Consider the following 14908-nt stretch of genomic DNA (forward strand, 5'->3'; position numbering starts at 1 on the left):
TGTGGCAGCCTCCTGCGCTGCCTTGTCTGGTGAGAGCCTGTGCCTGCAGGCCTTTGCTGAGGGGGTGAACAGGGCTGAGGGCTGCCGGGGTGTGAGCCATGGCTGTGCGGGCACCGGCCAGAGCCCCGGCAGACGGGCGCTGCTGGGCTTGGCGCCCGGGAGGAGTGAGGGTTGTTCACCGTCTGCCGTGGGAGGTGTGGGCTGGCCTTGATGTCTGGTGGAATTTCTGTTGAAATCGGTGTGATCTGACTGAGCAGAGTAGGGTGAGTATGTGCCTGCCAGGTGAAAGAAAGTAATTGCCGTGAGTGGCACTGATGCACAGGCGGGGAAGGGGTGTACGTGTGTGTGTGCAGGCAGTGGCTTGCTCGGGAGTAAACTCTCACATCCTGAGGTCCTTGAATACATCTTCAGAGGTTAATGGTTCTGGTCATAAGGCTCTGGAGAGAGGGATTTCTTGCCCTGCGAGTTGCTGTACACAGTTGTTGTGTTTTCCTTGCATTTGGTAAAAGCCTGTGTATCTTGTCCGTTCAAACCCTGAAGTGTCTTCAGGTGATCGAGTTGTTCCTGTATTGCAGCAAAACTTGAAAAAATTACCAACTCAGTTTCACTGTTTTTGCTAGTTAAAAAAAGGTGAAATTTCATTTACACTAATTATTTAACTGCAAAAGATGCTCAGCATGAAAATGACTAGGTGCAAATTAAGATCAAATAAGTAAAGGAGAAAAATATGTTGTACATTACATTTTTTATATCCAATGTTCTATTTGTGTTTCATTACCAGTCCATCTCCAAGAAGACTTCTCTTAGCAGACTGAAGCATTTTTTGAAGAAAAAACCCAAATGCACAGTTAGCTGATAAAAACAAAGTTTTAGTCTGAATAAATCAAGACAGGAGAGTTTCTGTAAAATCTTCTCATTATTGCAGGCTTACTTTCTCTTAACTCTGGTTACACTACGTGCCTTGGTATGATCTCCGGAGCTGTGCAATGGCCACGCTTTCTCCAGGTTGTCTTGCTGAAACACAAACATTTTGTAGCCTCCCCAAAGCCATTGTGTGTGTGAAATCAGCCCTTAGGTAATACTGAAATTTGTATAATGCATAACCTGAGTGGGTACCTGGTCTTGGCTCCTTGTCACAGGAGTGGATTTCAGAGCGTTTGCCTGGTTCCTGTAGTTGTGGTTGTTGCAGTCCTGCTATGCCCCAGCCTGTCCCTTGTGAACATGCTGCTGCTTTGGGAGAGACAGATCACGAGTCACGATGGCTCCACTCTGGGGATGAGAAGCAAAAGCTTTTGTGCAGTTGTAGACAAGACTAGCTGTGGGGGTGGGTGGAATGCACCATCAGTCTTACCAAGATGAGTTCAACACTGTAGTGATGTCACCGTGGTAGGTGTTTCTTTGGAAGCACCAATACAACACACTTCCGTATTGTAGAGAACTTGTTTCACAAACCAAAAATATGTGTGCTCTCTTTCTTTACCTCAGCTGACCCTGGCTTTGAACCTTCTCAGACTTCAGAGATGTTTGTAGCGAGACGTTGCTTTGTGAATGGAATTTGTTTTTCTAAGTGCAGCATGAAAGATTTGGTTTATCTGCATGGACCGTGCTTGCTTGAGCAGTTGCTTTCCACAGTGCAGCGCTTGTAGATTAAAATCCTTTCTGTTGTGGTTGTGCCAGTTCAGTTCCTTCTGCAGCAAGTCTCTTTTGCTGGTGTACTGCAGTAAGGTGCCTGGTTGCATTAGTGAGAAAGAAAATTTTTCGTTTCCACTAATGTGTCATTCTTGTAGATTCGAAATGGTAATGACAATTTTTTATAACCATTTTTTAAAGATACTCTGAAAACTAGAATAACACTCCCTGCTTCAATGTATATTTTATTTCACCTGTAAAGCTGCTTTTAATGCATGCGTTTGCACTTGGAATTTGAATGCTTTGTGTCGAAACTAGAAATGACAGTGTCATATGCATGGAATATATGTTTTAGTTTATGCTGGCATGTTTTACTGTCTGTGATGTGTGATCAGACAAGCTCAATAGTACACAGCTGACTTGATGCATTTACTGTAATTCTCTCTGTCAGGAAATAAGGTCTAGTGACTAGCAGGCTAGGAAGGGACTTAATACCCATAGGTTCAGTTCCTGGTTCTGCTACACAGTTCATGAGTTTGGGGCAAGATTCACAACACCTTACACTGATTTGCGCTGTTTACCATGAGCACCTCTGCTCATAGTATTTATGCTGTTAAAGATCATATAAATCATCACAGAAGTCAGGCTCCACGCTGCTCTGGAGTCCAGTTCTGTCTCCTTTACTTAAGAGCAAAAATAGCCTGACTAAAGTACAGTCAGCAGCTTAGGCCTTAGAGCAGGGCAGCATGCATAGACCTGGATCCAGATAGTAAATGCTGCGTTTAGAAAAAGAAAGGGTAAATTTTCCTCCCAAACAAATTGGTAAAATTCAAGGTGGAAATTTGTAATGTAAGACATTGTGTTAGAGTGAGTAGCAGCTTTGCAGAGTGGAGGGAAGAGTACTTCTGTTGAGCGGGTGTGTGTAGGCAATGCAGAACCTGCCAGTTTTACTCTGGCTTTGTGCAACTTTGTGAAATTTGCGTTTTGGAGTACCTGGGCAATTCAAAGGGTAACTGCCTGAGCAAAGTCTTAGGATAGCTATTGGGAACACTACAAAATGTTTTGGGGTCTATAGGGCACACCAGTGCTTCCTAAACCAGCAGAGTGCCCTCAGGGACACTCTCAGCCTCGGCTGCGCTAGACCTTTTGGAGGTGTGAATCAGCTTGGCACCATGGGCAGCCCGAAAGTCCCCCCCCCCATTTATGCCAGCTGATATCTGTCCCTCTGCATCTGAAGGGAGCATAGTTGCTCTGGTTTCCCTCCTGATCCAGGATGTTGCGACTGAACACTGTAAGTGTCCGTGGGGGAATCGGAGGCGGTGGTGGGAGTGTTGAGGAGACCCACAGATGAGGCTGGTTTTACGCCGTACACGTAACCTTTACCACATCCACTCATTAGCAACACGCACTTCTTACTAACGGATGTTTCTGAGAAAATGTTAATCATCATTGCTACATGCGCAGAGCTCATAGTCTTTCACAACGGTACTCTGGTGGCTGATGGCGGGTGATGCCGCGGGACCACGGTGCCCCAATGCTCCCAGCTGCCCCAGTCATGGTGGTCAGGCGTGGACCTCACCAGAGAGAGAAGGCAGACCTTGTCTTCTCTCTCCCACAGGTTTTTTTTCCCGTTTGCTAGTTAAGACCCACACAGGAAGAATTTAAGTAATTAAAGTGATTAAACTTGTGCTTTTGATACTGCTTGTTTTGTTTTCCTCTGTGTTGTCAGTGATGCTTCTGTCGTACTGGGGAGGATGTCCTGTGTGTTCACAGTCCTTTTTGCTTGTCTTGTCCTTTGTTGCTTGGATGGCTCCTACATGCACCTAGGCCCGTCTTGGCCAGTTGGGTGACCACATTGTTTAGCAAATGAAGAAGATGCCTTGGCAGATGGGAAATGTAACATACAGACCCAGTGAAAAGTGAAGCCTGTGAATATCTGCCAGATGTATCTGGTGCTTAATTAGAAAAGCCCCTAAATGAAACTTTAATTTCGGGCAAATTCCTAAGTCATAGTGAAATCACTGGGTGCTACACATGCTCCTGAAGTTAAGTATATGCTTATATACTTTGTGAATAGAAATGGCTTATTGAGCTGGAGCCAGCATGGGGAATTTTGGGATTCCTGCTGTTCTGCTTACAGTATTTTGCAGGAGAGTTTAAGGCTGTAGAATGACACCAACTGGATTCACAGAACAATCTGCTCCTGTTCCCGTGAACTCCAAATTATTTTCCTTCTCACATGCAAAGTTGTACCAAGAGCTGCATTTAAAAACCCATCTGTTGTCCATATTATATCAATAGGAAGAAAAATTTTAGACTTCTAAAATATTCTAGTTACGTGTTCCATCCTGCTGTCATCTGTCTTTCAACTACAAGCCATTTCTTGTTGCACTTACTTACTTCTAGCTGCTCAAATCTTTTCCCTCCCACCAACAGATGAAACACAGAGTTGCCTAAACTGCAAAAGTGGAAGCAGGATGCTACAAACTGGTAGTGGAAAGAAATGTCCACTTTCAAAATAAGATGCTTTTGATAGTATAAAATAAATAAATTGATATAATAGTTTTTTTCTTATCAAGTGTGGGAATAAGTAGTAAATTACTTTAGAAGTTGTTTTGTCATATTTTTCATTACACAGATAGTATATTTGAAATACCATCAATGTCTATATGTGTTTTAATATAATTTGTGACACATATATGTGATGTGTAAAAAGATATAGCAATTTTTCTTTTTCTTTTTTTTTTATTTTTACAGCAAAATAAGATTATAAGTCCAATGCTGCTGGTTATAATTCACCTGCTGCTGATCCCACTTTTCTGTGTTGCAGTGGCAGTAGCACAAGCATGTTTCTTGGCAGATACACTGCTTTTCCACAGGGCAGCAGTGAAGTTCATGTCTTGTTTATTTTAGTTTTGTTGTTACATTTTGGTAAAACAGCCAATTGTGACAGAACTAGAGAGACAATATCGTATCGTTTCAGGTTTGCAAGGTTTTCTTTGCGACTGTAATGAGTACTCAGGGGTGTGTGTCTGTGTGTTTACATCTGTTACAGCTTCATGGCTTTTCTCCCACTGTTTTCAAAGCAGTATCTTTAGGAGACACTCAGGTGATGGGAGCTTTGTAGTCTTTTCCTAGTGAGATACAGATCACAAACTCAAACTGTCCATCTCATGATGGTTGGATAGCTAGGCCAGAGACCTCTGGTCGTGAGAAATTCAGTGCTGACACCTGTCTCTATTCCTCGTCAATCCCCTGTAAGGATTTGTGCTCAATACTAGAACAGCATCTGTTAGCAGTTGACCAGTCTTGTTCAGTTGTTCCTCAGTATGAAGAACACAAAAGCCTTCACCACGTGTGGTTAGTTATCTGCTAAACAGCTTATTTTACCAGGACTTCTGTTTCCACTACCTAAACCCTAGAGTTTAGGGCTAGGGATAATCCCACAGAGAACGACTGACAGATTTCAGACTTCAGCGAGGGAATAACTAGCTCCTGAATGTAAATGCTTGGGTCAGAGGGCAACACTGGTTTCCTCTGTCAGGATGTTAAACAGGAGTAGTTCAGTTTTAGACAAGCAGTTGGCAAGACCCCTGTTGCGATGCTGCTGGAATGTGTGAGGAAGGTCTCGGGATAGAGCATTGATGGAAACAGTGGATGAAAAGGATTCAAGACAGACCCCTTAAAGGAAGATATAATTAATATCGCCGTGGAGTTCTGGTACAGTAGTATGTTGTCTAGTATTTACCCGATACTTTCAAAGAAGCCTAGAGATGTCACGGACCTGTCTGTTACTGAATTTCAGTCTTAAACGTTTGTGGGTAGAGAACTGTAAAGCAGCGAGCATTTTCACAACTCTTTCTGCATGATACATATTTCTATAGAATAAGATATACGTGCTGTTTATTGATTTGTCTCCTGAATGTAAAGGCTCTAAAGTTCGGAAGTATGGATGGGTTACTGTTTTTAAATGTGTAATGAGTACTGGGTGTAGGATGTGTAGAAAGCAAACCGATGTCTGCAGTAGTAGATTTTTGTGGCGATAATACGAGACTCGGAAGAGATTATTTGGGAGTGCCCGGCATGGAGGGACGTGGTGGGAGGCAGGGGGCCGTAGGGAGGGCTGGGCACTCGATCTGAAGCAGCTGCATGCTGGGCAGCAAAGCTCAACTCCAGAAACAGCTCTAGCAGGGATATCGCCCAGTCGGTGCTTTTTCATGTCTCAACTTACAGCACCGACATTCACATTCAGGTCAAAGATGGAAGAGTGGTGGGACAGAAGGTCGGCGAGGCGTCACTGTGAGGCAACGGTATGTGTGTATATTTGAGAACCTTCCCACTCCCCTGGTTTTCTGCTCCTTCAGTACTGCACCCACCAGATGCACTAGAGAATGCTTCTATTTTTTTTGTACGCAGCAGAAATCATGAACCCCAGCTTCCTGTAAGTGCCTGTCTTTTGGATGCTGTCCCTGGCTGTGTTTGGGCTGCTGTGTAAAAGGAGGCAAAGGACTGGCCCTTGAACTGGCAGCCAGGTCGTACTGGCTAGGTCACATCCATGCTGCTGAGGCAGCCCTCCTGACGGCAGGCTTGTCTCATGAGGAGGTCGTTGGAGTGGTCCAAAACCACACAGAAGGCAAGCTATCGAGCAGTGTGCTGCAGTCCTCAAACTTCCTTCCTTTCCCACTTTTATTTAGCCATATGGGGGCACCTGTAGTTGTGAACTTCAACTTTCAGCACAGTTTTGCATCTCCATACATCTATTTTATCTGCAGATCCTGCGCTCTCTTATGAGTCAACGTGGAAATTTCTTCCCTTAATGCAGACACTGACCGTCTCTCTCGTCTGTTGGAGCACAGGTTGGAATCGGAAGGAGCTTCTGGCAACTGAGTCATTCTGAGATTGCTACCTCTTTGTTAAATGTCTTTAGAGAAATTATTAGGGGAAGACAAACAGACAGAGGTGTCACATTACACACAGTGTGTGATTGCAGGTTTTTTTTATGTAGGAAACAAGACTACAAAAGAGATCTTGGAAAGAAGGCAGAATTTATTCCTTTGAGAATACTTTCCGGATAGGAAGCTGTGTGAAAATGGTAAAATGTTGGAATTGTGTGATATAAGTGATTTTTTTTTTATTATGGTGACTATTGTTTTTCCTGTGGTAATGTCTAAAGGCTTCTATGAAGATGTAGGCTTCCTTGTCTTTACATCTTCAGCCACGCTGAATTTACAATTTAAGTATCTGATAGATGAAGAGAGGAAAGAAACGTATCACAGGGATCAAAGACAGAGACAGATTGTGAGATGCCCTCCATGGTCAGATAAAAAAATCTGTGGCAGCGAAGAGCTCAGTCTGTTTCTCAAGTCCTATGAGCTGGTAGCACTCCCAGCTCCATACATCGCTTAGCAGCACAGAGGTCAATCTTGCGATAACTGTGTGAGCCTTTAGCTCCATGTTAAGCCTTCAGCAAACCTTCATCCAGCGAAGCTTTTGACATATTTAAAGTTTATTACATGTATCTTTGTGTTGTGATTCAGACCTAAATTTGTTTTAGTCTAAAGTTTAAAGGTCCTACTTGACATACAGCACGTTGATTTTGGGGAAGGTTTATGGAATAATGTCAGATGCCGCTATTTTAAAAAATGTTACTGCCTCACAAAAGTGAATTTTTTTGTTTCTTTGTCTAGTAGTGTTTTCAGAGCACTTGAAAGGAAGTTTTGGAATAAGGAGATTTCTACCCTGGGGGGGGGGGTAGTATCCTGTGCTTTCATTAGGTCATGTCAGGCCATTGTTTTGCTTTTCTTATCATAAAGATCTTGTATCTTTATTTGTGCTCAGCTGTGGACTTGAGCTTCCTGGAAGAGAGTGAAATAATTAAGAATTAATACTACAAAATCATATGTTCTCTGTTTGTAGCTACGTTTGTTTAGTTGAAGGCAGTTCTTACCTGTAGTTATGTATAGTAATAGGTGGTGTAGATATATACCAGTAGTAAGTAGTATCTTCTATCTGTGGTTCTCAGTATACCTGAAAAGAAATTCCATTTTTCTCTGTAACTATGAGAAAACATAGACTGAGAGATTCAAGGTCACCCATCAAATGGCTAGTAAAACTGGGGTCTCTTGATCCCTGCTGTTTTCACCCCTAACTGTCAGCTGATGTTCTCAGTGGCTTTGTCTCTGCTAGTGGATTACGCAGTGGCAGGGTATGGGAAAGGGCATGTTTAATTTATTGCTCTAGATGCAGCCACTGGGGAGGACGGTTAGGTACACAGGGTGGTTTATCAGTCAAAGAAGTCATTAAAGTAGGGTGATTAATGTGGTGCCAGAGAAGGGCATGCGGTGTGTTGTTCTTGCTCTTAAAATCTGCAGACTGCTACGCAAGGTCATGCAGCCTGAATATGGTCCTGGTGAGAAGAATTCGGGGAGGAAGAAGGGCACTGCCAGCCTAAATTGAGAGCTTATATTGCTGTGCAGTTGTGTCATGGGATGGAGGAACACCTCCCTGATGACTTGCTAATGGGATGGCCAAAGCCTCTCTGTCTTGCCTGGTAAATCTGGCTTGGTTCTGGTGTGACAGACCTGAGACATTAATGTAAGTGATGTGAACAATAGCTTCCCTGGGATGCATGCGTCTGCTTTGCACATAAGCAGGATTTCTAGCACTGACAGTGAGATGCCTTTCCCCAGAACTAAATTTATCGTTAAATAGAAGGAGGCATGAGAAGGCAGGGCTTGCTAAGTCTTATATACATGGGACTCTTGCTTTGAAATGTGTTATTCCATTTCCTCCAAGTTTTTCTCAGGGAAACACTTAATTTGGATTTCCTATGCATTTTACCATTGATTCTTCAGTTGTCACTATCTGCCTCTAGATTATGGCCATAGTTTCTGTCTACTTTATTCTCTGTCAACCACTGCCACTCTGCTTGCAGGCTACACCGTGACACATAGGTTGCTTGCCAGGTAAAGAAGGCGGCAGAAGTTTTGGTAGATGCTGGGAGCAGAGCAGGGGTGCCGTGGGTCACCCCATAAAACAGAAGATAAGTGCACAGCAGCCGGCAGATCTGGCAGCCCGCCAGGTTAGCACAGAAACCGCCTTGCGCACAGACCTCGTTTTTCCAGCTAAGGACCATCATGCTCTCATACAAACAAAAATAAAGAAGTTGCACCTACGGTATTGCAGTTTTTCCAGGGGACAGCTCTGACTGAGAGAAGCTGGAGGAAAAAAACTCCTGGCAGAGGTTATACTGAGGCTCTCTTCTTCACATAAGTGGCAACACCAGAAAGAGATGAAGCTGCACAGCTGTATGAATAAATGTGCAGAATCCGAAACTTGCACTTCTGGCTCATCTATCACATACCATCCTTTTATAGTGTGAGATGAAATGTCCAGCACCAACTTTAAGCTGCCCTCAGCAGACGCACTGTTAACTTCTGTCTCAACGCATGGCTGTAATCTCATCCTGAAAAATAAGATTTTACCTTCTACTTACCCTTTTGGAAACAGCTTGTCAGAGCAACATGGTACCGCAAACTTATCCTGCTTAATGTCAGCTAATTAAATTCATTTTTGACTATAGTACTAAGTCAATTTAATTCTGTCTTTCAGAGCCTGCAGAGACAGTTGTGACACTCAGATGGGTTTCTGTCTCTGATTAGTGATCAGATCTCTTTGTACTTTTTTAGACTGACTCTCCATCTGTGTTTTTCTGCATGTCTCTCACCTGTACTTGTGATATTAGGGAACGGCATGCTTTTTACCATGCTTTCATAGCCTCAGCATCTACTGTTGCATTTGACAACATACTCTGTTTAATAATTTTTGTTCTTTGAAATGAAAGGTTCATTACTGCAGCTGGAATAAAAATAGAAATTACTGGAATACTCTTGGTGTTAGATCTTGATTTTGGAGGTTGTTTTTCAAAAGTGTTGATCTTCATAGGGAGGGGTATTTGAGTGACCTTCTAACTTGGAGCTCATATACCAGCCTCCGGATGATCATCCACATTGCAGTCCAAGTGCAACAGCCTCCAGTAATGTTTACTGTCTGTCACTCTCAATGTATTTTGTGATCACTAACATTCATGAAAATGAGGAGTAGAATTTAAAAAAAAATTAGTCAAAAAAAGAGAAAGGTCAAAGCAAGCCATAGTGTGGAAAAGAACAATACACTTGATTAATTAAGTAGTGCTGGTGGAGTCTATCATGCCAGAGATAATCCGACGAGTATTTTTTGATTTTAAATGTCTTCTGTGCAGGTTATCAAAGTCAAAGAAAAAGTATTGTTTGGGGATTTTCATGCATTATTTTTCTACAGCTCTGGCATGTCCCTCACTCCTTTTGTGCAGCTTTGTGCCAGGGAGTGCCTCTGATCGGCTGTTTCTAAACCCCCTGATGCCGTCGGACAGCAGATCGGTGTGCTTCACTGTGAAACCTCCTCCTGCAGTTTATCCCCTCTTTGCAGCTGCATTTTCTTTCTCTCTTTCTCTTCCCGCTTCCCCTCCCACTTGGTGATGCGTCTTATTTGTGTTCAGACGTTATAAGCGCAGAACTGAATTGCCATTATCAGCAATGTAATTCCTGGTTACTGAGAAACTACTGCTCTTGTTCCTTCCAGAGCATAGCTGGAGTGTATGGGGAGACATGGTTTGAGGAGAAGCTTGTATCGTTGTCATGCACCGTGCTTGTTCTGTACGGAGGAGAGGGCTCCAGTTTGTGTGGATGTCATTCTGACAAATTTTACAGGCAGTTGATTCATCCATCCATTTTTTGTGTTGCATAGTAAAGTATACAAGTGCTGTTGTATTTGTAATGTAGCTTCTGATGTCAGAGAGAACTAAATACCCTCACCTGAATTGAAATAATGCTGAAGTTCTGAAACAGAAAGACAAATGCCAGGAAAGTGAGACTTGAGACTGTAATTTTTTTCTTAATTCCTTAAATTGATTGAGAGGAAAGGAGAGGAAAGTTTTTTTCAGATCATTAATTACATTTTTTCTTTCATTTTAAAATACATTTTTCTGAAAGGTTATTCACAGGTATATTTTTTTGAAATTAGAAGCTACAGTTTTTTAAAAATTCATAATAAAATATATGTATCTGGGGAGTTTTTGAGGCTTAATACTTAGACTTGATTTTAGTAAATGCCTGTATCTAATCAATCTAAACATTTGGTTTAGGTACCTTGTCCATTTTGTAAGTCCTTGTTCATTTTTCAGATGAAAAAATAGTATTTATTGAAGGTGGAGAAAGAATTGCCAAACCCCTGAGAAGTCCTAGAGCACAGCAGTGGCTTTATAGGCACTTTCTAAATACCCGTGTTTGTAAGGCCTCTTCAGCATTGTTGGCATGAATATGCTGTGTGCATTAATACGAATATTTATAATGCAAAAGATTGCATATTTGCTTCTTCAGTGCAGTACTTTGTTGTAAGAATGGAGTTCTTTGGGGTGACAGAGTAGCTTCTCTGTAGTTTAGTATGTATAAAGACAGTTTTAGGATTGTCTTAAGACCAATAGACTCAGTTTTGAGAAGTGATGGTACACTTACGTGGAAGTAAGTTGGCAGCAAAAATTATGTTTCAGCTTCCATTAATTTTTCTAACTGTGCCTAATGTTTGCATTTCCTTAAAACACTGCCTGTGAAAATGAAGGCCTTAACTGATGGCACTGGAGATTACCGCTGTCTAGCCTTAGAAAATACACAGTTTGGAGAAGAACTGTGTGTATTTTCTTACAATTCTCTCTTTCTGTAGAGTCTATATTGATTTGTGTGTTTAGTTCCCAACCTTTCTTCCACCAAGATTTTAAGTGCTGGGTCCCCAGCGTACTCCTGTCAACACTAGCTATTTCCATAATTGCCAGAACCACATACTTAAATACCTCTCATATAATTTCCATTTTCAGGTTTCACAATGGCTTCCATGTTTTTGCTTCACCTAGAAAGACTTTGCCTTTGCCTTAAACAGGCTCTTCTAGGACTTGCAATTTCTGAGTGTATTTTTGGGACTTTGGTGTTTCTTTCTCACTGAAGGAAAGGCACTAGGAAGGCTCTGCCAGAAGGGTCTTTGTGAAAGGTCTTGAAAGTTGTCAGGTTCACGAGTAGTTCAGTCGACTCTTAGCAGCTGCTCCTTAGTCCCTCCTGCTCCGCCAGAAGTGGTTTGTTTTGAGCAGTTTTGGCTTTCTCCTATGTGGTCTCCAAGATCCCTCCATCTCAGCTGTGAGCAGAGGAGCAATAAGCTCTGAAAATGGGGCATTACTTAAGCCCTTGAAAATCTGGACCATGGCTTTGACCTGGCCAAAGAAGAGGAAAAGGCTCGGTGAAGGAATCTGAGCAAAAGGGAATCAAATGGAGAATTACAAACTCGTTTCCTACAGGACACTGAACAGCAGGAAGCCAGTGGTAGCTGGTGATGGCTACCAACCTGAATTAGGTTTGAACTGATGCACTAGAGATGAAAGATTACATTTCACTTGGTTCCATGTGTTGCGATATATTTCTGTTCACAATGTAGCTACTTTGTGGTCATTCTTTTATATTCATGTGGTGATTTAGGACTTTTGTTTTAGAGTATTCATTTTCCAGGAGTACTGTTAACAGGCTGCAAGAAAAAAGAAAAAAAAAATGTTTAAATAAATTATTCACCTGAAAAGTTCTGGTAGTTTTTTAAAAGATAAATGAAGTGATGCAAGGTAAATGATTAGGTACAGTCATTAGGGACAGATTGATTAAATGACTCCAAATAAATCTGCAAGCAGAAAAAGAATGAGTTGCATGTCTTACTGTATTTTCCTGCTGAAGACAGGTGGCCATGTTTAGCAGCATCCTTTTGTGGGGAAGGATGCTATGAGTGATTTCTCCGGGAGGGGAGATTCTTTTTAAGCCTTCAATGGGTTGAGAAAGGTGTAGGTAAAACAGGGTTATTGGGAAGCAAAATTTAAGCAGTTCAATAGAATGAATCTATCTAACACTCAGAAAAATGTCTGTTTTAGGGAAATTCCTTTATAACATCAAGCCTGCATGTGAAGAGTTAGGGTTGTATATTCCTTAAAAATTCTAAGTGTACTTTGTAAGTTAAAGCTGTCCACCAAATCTAGATAATGCTTTCGTATTCTTTTGTACCTATGCGTACCTGGGAATGCAGATACCAGGCCATCTTTTGGCATTTCTAAAAACGAGGGACTGGTGAGCCCTCTGCGTGCACCTTCTGGCAGAACTCCCCAGGCAGGTGAGTGGTTTTCACGCGTTCGTGCTCTGTTCGTTAGGTCAGAAGCACGGTGAGTTTTGCAGTGTGTCAGCTGTACTGGGAGCGCCCACAGCCAGCCGGTTCGGCTCGCGCCGGGTCCCCAGCCCGCCCGGCGGTGCAGCCCTGCCAGCCCGTGTTGGCTTCGTCCTCCCTACGCCGGCCAACGTCTGCACTTGCGTACCGGGAGTCCCAAGCTGGATTCACATGCGTCAGGCCTCCCCTAGTTCCCCGGTGAGCCGTCTGGTGCTTGAGCAGTCAGAAGTGGCTGGAAGCGAGGGAAAGGGAAGGAGCCGCTGCTGGGGTTGCGGGCTGGAGGCGGGTGAATGAGTGAGGTTGTGCCTCAGCCAGCGTATTGCAATGGGGCAGCGTAGGAACCCCCCCGGCCCCAGCACAGAGCTAGAGGAGCTGCCTGCTCGCCTGCCGGCAGGTACAGGGCTCTCCCCAATGAAGGGGAGCGCCGCTGAAATCCCGGCGATGGGGCACGGCAGGGCACCGCTCCGTCCGTCAGCCGGGGCTGCCTCTGGGTGCTGTTAGCAGTCACTGCTCCGCCGTCTTGCTCGCTACTGCTGGATCCCATGCTGTGGCTCAGCAACTCACCTCAGTGTCTGGCATTTAAGTATGCGAATACTTAAATATATGTCCTCTACTCTTGTGCCGATTCTGGTTTTTCGGGTTTTTTTTTGGTTTGGACCATGGAGTATGTTCTTCCTAACTTAATCTTTACAAAGTTTTACGGTTGTTATTGAAGAGCAAATACAGAGTATAGGAGACACTGACTTGCTTAGGTGGCAGCAAATGAAGATGTCCGTAGTGCTAGTGGACTGCGTGATGTTGTGGCTGGCCAATGAAGCATAGTAAAGGCAAGAGCCAAGCCACTTTGGAGGTATGAAGAGTCAGAGAAGCATTAGAGTAATTTAAAAAATGTAAACTGTGGCTAAAATCTAAAAACACTATTTCTTTAAAATTCTTTGTTATTTACCAGACTTCCCCCCTGAAAACCTCTTACCCTAGGATGAGTTGCAGCATGTAGAGCAGGAGGAAGATCAGCTTCTGTTTGGGGAGGCTTGATTTAAAAAGATAGGACCCCAGCTTTCTCTCTGATGTGACTTCTCATCTCTGTGGGTGTGTCTGGGTATATTTCTGAGTATCCTGTAAGTCATTTTATTCACATTTTCAAAATAAAGAGAACCCAATTAAGCTGACTTTTGTATCAATAACTGCATTTTATAGCTTTATCCACATCCTTGTGCATCTCAGGATGAGTCAATACAATTAACAAGCAAGAGTTTCTTAATTCTTGTTTCAACCACTTATTTACGGGCATACACAGTCCAAGCGAGTTTTCTTCATTTAATGCTGTAGACTTTCAGGTTGCGTGAATCTATGTTTGTTTCAATCAGTTGTGATTTTACTATTAGTTTTAGTAAGAAAAAACTTTTCCAGCTCTTAAATTAGAGAGTTAGTTTGTTTGCTGCCGTGTGTCTTGTCACTGGAGACAATCAATGCTGCTAGTACAAGCTCATTTTCCATATCTGCATTGGCTACCTACAACATATATAAAAATATTTAAAAACAGACTTACCCATCAAGTGATTTGAAAAGATCGAATGATTATATACAAGGTGACTGTAGCCACCAATAGGAAAGAAATGACCCTTGTCTTAAGGCCCCTTGATCTCAAGAGAACAGTTCATGATGTCCAATGTTGTGTCATCTTCTAAACCAGTGATTTTCAATGTTAAAAAAAAAAAAAGAAAGAAAGAAAGGTAGAGCCAAACCAGCAATGCACTGGTAGAAGGAGTTACGTGCTTGTCAAGGACCCGACAAATGGGAAATCTGCAATTCTGTATCTGTCCGTCAGACAGTTCCATCTTCTGCATTAACATTGAAAACTAGTTTTCATTGCTTTGAGAGCGTGCCTGAAATCTGGGCTGGAGCAGTGGGCCAAAACAGTTTGGCTACAGCAGGACAATTTTGCTTGCCATTGTGAACAGCAAAACGTTTTCTGTAAGCCTGGGAACAGCACAGACCC

General features: G+C 42.8%; 1 protein-coding gene across 7 annotated transcripts in view; it reads left to right on the forward strand.

The window, feature by feature from the left end:
- HIVEP2 (HIVEP zinc finger 2) overlaps positions 1-14908 on the forward strand; it is a 142072-nt gene that overhangs the window by 21334 nt on the left and 105830 nt on the right. The gene's annotated exons all lie outside the window — the stretch shown is intronic.

Source organism: Aquila chrysaetos, chromosome 8 (assembly GCF_900496995.4).
Source record: "Aquila chrysaetos chrysaetos chromosome 8, bAquChr1.4, whole genome shotgun sequence".
NCBI lineage: Eukaryota > Metazoa > Chordata > Aves > Accipitriformes > Accipitridae > Aquila > Aquila chrysaetos.